This window comes from Panthera onca, chromosome B1 (assembly GCF_046562875.1).
Source record: "Panthera onca isolate mPanOnc1 chromosome B1, mPanOnc1 haplotype 2, whole genome shotgun sequence".
Taxonomy (NCBI): domain Eukaryota; kingdom Metazoa; phylum Chordata; class Mammalia; order Carnivora; family Felidae; genus Panthera; species Panthera onca.
This window is the reverse complement of record NC_138342.1, coordinates 35,432,794-35,440,505: the sequence shown is the minus strand read 5'-3', so window position 1 is coordinate 35,440,505 and position 7,712 is coordinate 35,432,794. Positions and strand designations below refer to the sequence as shown.

The 7,712-nt window shown below is 42.8% G+C and overlaps 1 pseudogene; it reads right to left on the bottom strand.

The window, feature by feature from the left end:
• Positions 1 to 3,509: 3,509 nt before the first annotated feature.
• On the bottom strand, positions 3,510 to 3,606 carry LOC132693446 (U6 spliceosomal RNA; annotated as a pseudogene).
• Positions 3,607 to 7,712: the final 4,106 nt, after the last annotated feature.

Genomic DNA, 7,712 nt, shown 5'->3' with positions numbered 1-7,712 from the left:
CATAATGATCAGGGCTGGAAATCTGCTTTTCCCCACCATTTGCAGGCTAGAACATCTATACTAGATGCGGACTGAGAAAGAAACTGAAAGGAATTGGGTTTTAACCGGGTCAATTATTGATGCTCAGCAGATGAAACAAGAGCTATAAATAGAAGCGAAAGAAAAACAATGTTGGTGGGAGTTTACTGAGGATCAGGGAACTTCCTAAAGGCCACATAAGGGCACATAACTGGTCTTCCTTTGCCACTGATGGTTCAGGGTAATTGGGCGGATTCATCCTGAAGCAGGGAGATAGTGTAGACTCGTGGTTATAGACCAGCAGAAGACAAGAAAAGGATCATGGGTCTATGGGCTTTCCAGAGGGCTGGCCAGCCTGGGGTAGGGATTTAATTGCCTGGGGACCAGAGACCCTATACTGACCCTATACTCCACCTCCCTTCCTCTCTCGCTCTTAGTTTTTCATTTTTCTCAAAGGTTTGCTGAGTGAAAAGGAAGGAAAGCATTTTTGTCTGTGCCTCTGCCTAAAGAAATAAAGATCTACAAATCCTTGGAGACTGTAGGGTAGGAAGAGTGGAGGAAATGTGAAAGAAACCCAAGGGAGAAGTGAAAACTCGGGCCAAGAAAGTCAGGGGCCACTTGCACAGCCTCTTCTGGGGCTGTTTACCACACACGCTTTTCTTTTCTTATCATTTGGGGAATTTTCGTGATTTATTCTCTTTCATGGTGTTAATTCCCACACAAAGCATTCTGATGGAGTCTGATTTGAACATGATGCTCTAAAGTTCCAAGCTAGTTGTGTGTGTGTGTGTGCGTGTGTGTGCGTGCACGCATGTGTGCACATTTCTTTAAGATTGTTCATTGTCGGGGCACCTGAATGACTCAGTCCGTTAAGCATCCGACTTCGGCTCAGGTCATGATCTCGTCATTGGTGGGTTTGAGCCCCGCGTCCCGCTCTGTGCTGACAGCACAGAGCCTGAGCCTGCTTCAGATTCTGTGTCTCCCCCTCTCTCTGCCCCTCCCCTGCTCACGCTCCATCTATCTCTCAAAGCAAATAAACAATTTTTAAAAACTTTTAAAAAAATAAAATAAAATTGTTCATTGTCAAATGGAGGGTGATATAGGTTCCTATATCTTCTTTGCCTCCTAAGGGTTTGGGCCACCAGAAGGTAATCACTAGCACTTCTAACTAAATTGAATATACTTGGAAAAGTTCTACGTGGAAAACAGAAACACAAAATTCATTTTAAGTTCATTTTTAATTGAGTTGCAGTGTGATTTAGACCTTGAACTTCTCCAGCCAGCCACATAACCAGAGAGACACGTCAAAGACAGGAATCCTGCGGCCCTCACCAAGAGCTGGAGGGGCCTAAAATGTTCACCATAAAACAGACCTTTGCTAGATCAACCTTTTCCCTTGGGGATACGGCAGCTGAGTTTTGGTGTGGACAAGTGACTCAGTCGAAGGTCACTAGCGCTGACTTTCCCACGTATGCACTTTGCTGTTTCCGCGTTTGTAGCCATTCTTGTTCTCCTCACACTTCACTAACCAGTATTTTATGCCTTCACAGAGCTCTGAAACTTCAACATTTTCGTAGTTGGAGCTGTCGGTTTTAATTAACTAAAAAAACTCTGATTGTGCCGGACATGGAGCCCGAGGTTAGGTTTGAAGGCCAGTAAATGCAAATGGCACTTTCCCTGTCCCAAGGAGCTCTTCCTCTAGCACGAGGGATAAGATGTCCCCAGTAGCTGGAAGACAGGGGCGGGGGTCCTTGCCATAGAAAGGCAGAGTCAGATAGATGGGGGTTCTGAGGAGAACTGCTTCCAAACGGGAGAAAGTATTCGTGGAGGGGGGGCGTTGGGCTCAGTCCCCCTGGGGAGTAACTGGAGATGTGACCGTGACCTAGAGTAAGGCAAGGAGGAGCCCCCCATCCCCCCCATGAAGGAACAGAATAAAAGCCAGCTGTGAAAGGAGGGCACGAAGCCCAACAGAGTGCTCGTTTTCACTAGAGAACACTCTGTGTGAAGGGCCTCCCGAAGGCCCTGCAAAGCAACATGTAGGACAGTGTATTAGTCCTTGACGTTTGTTTGTTGCTACCGTAACACAATTTCATAGACTGGATGGCTTAAACGACAGAAATTTACTTTCTCACAGTTCTAGAGGCTGGAAGTCCAAGATCAAGGTGAGGGCAGGTTTGGTTTCTCCTGAGGCCTGTCTCTGGGTCTTATAGATGGCCCCATACTTGCTGTGTCCTCACATGGGCTTTGCTCTGTGTGCAGGCACCTCTAGGGTCTCTTCCTCTTCCTCTCTTTTTTTTAAGTTTGTTTATTTATTTTGAGAGAGAGAGAGAATCCCAAGCAGGCTCCACACTGTCAGTGCAGAGCCTAACATGGGGCTCAGACTCACAACCAGCGAGATCATGACCTGAGCCAAAATGAAGGGTCAGAAGCTTCTCCGACTGAACCACCCAGTCATCCCTCTTCCTCTTCTTATAAGGACACCAATCATATTGGATTAGGGTCCCACTCTGATGACTTCAATTAGCCTTAATCACCTCTCCAACAGCCCTATCTCCAAATACAGTCACATTCTGGGGTACCAGCAGTTAGGGCTTCAACATAGGAGTTCTGGAAGGACACAAATCAGCCCTAGCAACTCTGTATGATTATACTAGATTATACTAGATTCAAGATAGATTGCACTCTTGTAAAAGCCACCAGGCATTGGGTGGCTCAGTTGGTTAAGCGTCTGAAGCTTGATCTCAGCACATTGGGCTCCACACTGGGCATGAAACCTGCCTAAAAAACCAAACCAAAACAAAACAAAACAAAACAAACAAACAAACAACTACCAGGCATTAATATAGCCTATAAAAACAGGCTACACATTTCCCTCCCACACATTTCCTATGAATCTTTTATTTAAGTATAAAGATTAAAGGCAGAGGTCCAAATACTGCATAAAAACTTAAGAAAACAAACCTGTGTTTCTACTTCTAGGAATTTACCCAAGAGAAATACAAAACATATGTCTGCACAGAGACTTGTCCACAAATGTCCATGATAGCATTACTCATAATAGTTAAAATGTGGAAACACCCCAAATATCCAACTGATAGCCTATAAACAAAATGTGGTATATCCACACCATGGAATATTATTCAGCCATAAAAAGAAATGAAATATGGATGTGTACTACCATGTAATGAATCTTAAAAACATTATGCTGAGTTAAGCCAGGTGGAAAGGGCTACATACTGCATGATTCTATTTATGTGAAATGTCCAGAAAAGATACATTTGTAGACCCAGAAGGCATATCTGGGGTGGCCTGGGGCTGGAGAAGGGAGTGGGGACTGATGTAAGTGAGCCCAAAGGAATGTTTTAAGATAAAGGAGAAGTTCTAAGCCTGGATTGTGGTGACGGTTGCACAACTCCATAAACTTATTTTAAAAACACATTGAATTATATACTTACAATGGATATATTTCATGGTGTGCAAATTCTACTTCAATAAAGCTGGAAAATATTTGCACACCATCCTTGTGCAGGGGGCCATGTTGACCTTCTCTTTATTATTCCAATTTTAGTATACATGCTGCCAAAGCAAACACAATAAAGCTTAATTAATAAACATTAACAGGGGGCGCCTGGGTGGCGCAGTCGGTTAAGCGTCCGACTTCAGCCAGGTCACGATCTCACGGTCCGTGAGTTCGAGCCCCGCGTCAGGCTCTGGGCTGATGGCTCAGAGCCTGGAGCCTGTTTCCGATTCTGTGTCTCCCTCTCTCTCTGTCCCTCCCCCGTTCATGCTCTGTCTCTCTCTGTCCCACAAATAAATAAACGTTGAAAAAAAAAAAAAATTAAAAAAAAAAAAAAATAAACATTAACAAACATTAAAAAACATTAATAAAAACTACATAGGAGGAATTGAAAAAGTCACACACACAAAAATAAAATAAACTTCAAAAATTTCCTGTCATTGGGCAGGAGAGTGTATGCTTTCCATCCATAGTCTGCAGTAGGAAAAAGCTAACCCCCTATCCCAAGTGAGTTCTTGGTTCTGTACGGTGTGGGGTAGAGGAAGGGGGAGAACTTTGCAGCCCCGGGGGGTAGTGTATGCTGTTTCCCCTCCACTAACCAGTTCCTGGTAACAGTAACCCTGGAAGGGGCCTCAAGGGCCACCTTGTGCAAACCTCTCATTTAATTGAAGGTGGAGTTGGGGCTTGGAAAACTTCATATAAACTGAGTTGCTCAGGAACCACAGGTCAATGGAGTCTATGTCAGGTGCCCCAATTCTTACTCCAGTCATCCATTGGGCTGTCTCTTCATATCTCTTAGCCTTTCTCAGCCTCAGTTATCCCACCTGCAAAATGGAGACAGTAATATCTACCTGTTTCACAGAGTCATATGAAGATCCAATGAGATCAATAATGTGGAAATGCTTTCAAAAATAGAAATCCCTCTACTAATGTAAAGTGCTGTTGTAGTCATATTAGCAGGTAAGTCATGGGTCAGTCTAGCTCAGAATCCAGACCAAAGATCTACAAGACTATACGCTTCCAGGAAATGCATTCGTCTGACCTGATGTGAGCATGAATCTCTGGTTAAAGCTGCTCCCCAGCATCATGAGGGGGTGGGGGTGGGGCAGTTTGGGCACCATTCCTTTAATTTTCCAGAACATTCTCATTCCAGAACACCATTATCTTCCTGCTGTCTATCCATGACACTTTAATTATTTCAATGGCAATGAAATTTAGTCTGTGTGCATTCAACTATGATTACTCAAGTAACAACAATGGAAATGAAGATTTGATTTAGGTATCTATAACCTAAAACTTATTTATTTTATTCCCCTCCTTTGAAAACTTACCCATTTCTGTTGGGACCCAAGAAAGGGCCCTCTGTGTCTAATAACACCCAGGAATCCCCAAGACTGTAAGCTAAGTGTATTTTTGTTTTTTTGTTTTTTTTTTTAAATTTTTTTTTTAACGTTTATTTATTTTTGAGACAGAGAGAGACAGAGCATGAACAGGGGAGGGTCACAGAGAGGGGGACACAGAATCTGAAACAGGCTCCAGGCTCTGAGCTGTCAGCACAGAGCCCGACGCGGGGCTCGAACCCACGGACCGCGAGATCATGACCTGAGCTGAAGTCGGCCGCTCAACCGACTGAGCCACCCAGGCGCCCCAGCTAAGTGTATTTTTGAATGTATTAATCTCTGCTAAAGGACTCTCTCAATCCAACACCCTTCCCTGAGCCTCCTACCACCCACACAGGGGCGGATCTCACTAGGAACCCACAGCAAAATGAGAGCCCAGCAAACCAGTCGTCATTACTGGCCCAGGAAAAACACCAGGTGCAGAGCCCAGCACAGAATGTGATCTGAGAAAACACTTATAAATCAAGCAGGTCCCAGGGAGTGAAAGTACAAGTTAGTAAAAAATAACAACAAAGTGACCATGAAAAGTTAAATCAGATCAACCCAAGAACAAGCTAATTACTGGGGCCTCTATAGAAAACTCAGGGTGAAGACTGACATTAAGTCAGGAAAAAGCTGGAGAAGCATTCTCACCTCCCACATCCCGTTACTTTTCATACATTAGGAGGATTGGTCCTTTAATTATGATATTTGTTTCAAATGTTTTCTCCCAGTTATCTTATGACTTTGTCATGATTTTTTTTTATTTTACCATGCATGTATATTTTATTTCTAGGTAGCTTGAATTATCAGTCTTGTTACATCTGAATTTTGAGTTGCATTTATTTATTTTTTTTTAAAGTGGGGGGATTATTTTTTTTAATTATTTTTTTTTTAACGTTTATTTATTTTTGAGACAGAGAGAGACAGAGCATGAACGGGGGAGGGTCAGAGAGAGAGAGGGAGACACAGAATCTGAAACAGGCTCCGGGCTCCGAGCTGTCAGCACAGAGCGCGATGCGGGGCTCGAACTCACAGACCGCGAGATCGTGACCTGAGCCGAAGTCGGCTGCTCAACCGACTGAGCCACCCAGGCACCCCTTGAGTTGCATTTAGAAAGGATGTCCTCATACCTATAAGAGAAAGTTAGCCAGATTTTCTAACACTGAGGGGTTTCATTCTTGATCCAGCTGGAGTTTATTCTTACATACAGCTATCCTGTGGTCCTCACAATGTTTATTAAAAATCTATTTTTGCCTGGGGTGCCTGGGTGGCTCAGTCAGTTAAGTGTCTGACTTCGGCTCAGGTCACGATATCGCGGTTCATGAGTTCAAGCCCCACATTGGACTCTTTGCTGACAGCGCAGAGCCTGGAGCCTACTTCAAATTCTGTGTCTCCCTCTCTCTGCTCCTCCTCTGCTCACACGCAGTCTGTCTTTCTCCTTCTTTCTCACTCTCTCTCTCAAAATAAACATTAAAAAAAAATCTATTTTTGCCTTAGTCAATGGAGATGCTACCTTTATTGTGTATTATGTTTCCACATATATTTGGGTCTATTCTTTAACTTTCTATTCTATTCTATTCCAATGGTCTATCTACTCATGCGTCAGTATCACGTTGTTTTAATTTCAGAGGCTTTATAATAAAGTACATTGTAATATCTGGTAAGTAGCTCTTTTCCCCCAGTGTTTTTCCAACTATTCTTGCAAGTTTTGTTTTGTTTTTCTGTATGAACTTTACTATCAACTTGCATAGTTCCAGGAAAGGGTTTTAATGGTATTTTTGTAGGGATCACATTAACTTAGAAAGACCTGGTGTCTCTATGACGCTTATGATACTGAATCATCCTATCTAAGAACAGGGATTTCCTTCCATTTAAGTTTACTTTTATATCTTTTTAGAGTGTTTTTATTTAATTTTTTTAATGTTTATTTATTTTGAGAGAGAGGGAGATAGAGGGAAAGAGATAGAGAGAGAAAGAGAGAGAGAACGTGAGTGGGGGAGGGACAGAGAGAGAGGGAGACACAGAATCCAAAGCAGGCTTCAGGCTCTGAGCTGTCAGCACAGAGCTCAACGTGGGGCTCAGACCCATGAACCGCAATATCATGACCTGAGACAAAGTCAGACACTTAACTGGCTGAGCCACCCAGGTGCCCCTTAAAAGTGTTTTAAAGGTTTTTTTTCCCTTATAAAATCTGCACATTTATGTCTAAGTGTTATATCTTTTTTGGTGTTGTTACAACCCATTACTTTCTGAAGCCAAGCTGATCCAGGCATTTGATTTTGGGTTCTAAAAAATTCCCAATTTTCTTTTCATTTCCCTTTGCCTTGCCCAGTCCGCAAGTCTCACTGGCCTGACTTGAGTGTATGTCCATTGACCACGCTGGGAGAACAAGAAACAATAGTAGGTCTAGAGTTTAAGACAAGATGACATAAGACAGTGGTGAATAAGGTCTTTGGGTCTTAGCAAGAAAGAATTCACATCTGTCTGGGGGCAAAGATAAGAGTCACGGGTCTCTCACATATTTAAAAATCTAAAACTGGATTTAACTCGTCTGCTTTTCTCAGTCAAGTAAACTCTATCAATCTTCATGACGTCTTAGACAATCTTCTAAATCCTCTTTCCTCTTCTGGGTCTGATATAATACAGTATACTTATGACTAATAGTATTGAGTTGATAAATCCCTTCTATAAATTCTCCCTTCTTAATATTTCCCTAATACTTTCATGATCCAAACTCCATGTGGCCACAGAAATCTCCGGTAGATAGTTGTCTCCAAGACTATCTGTAAAACCAG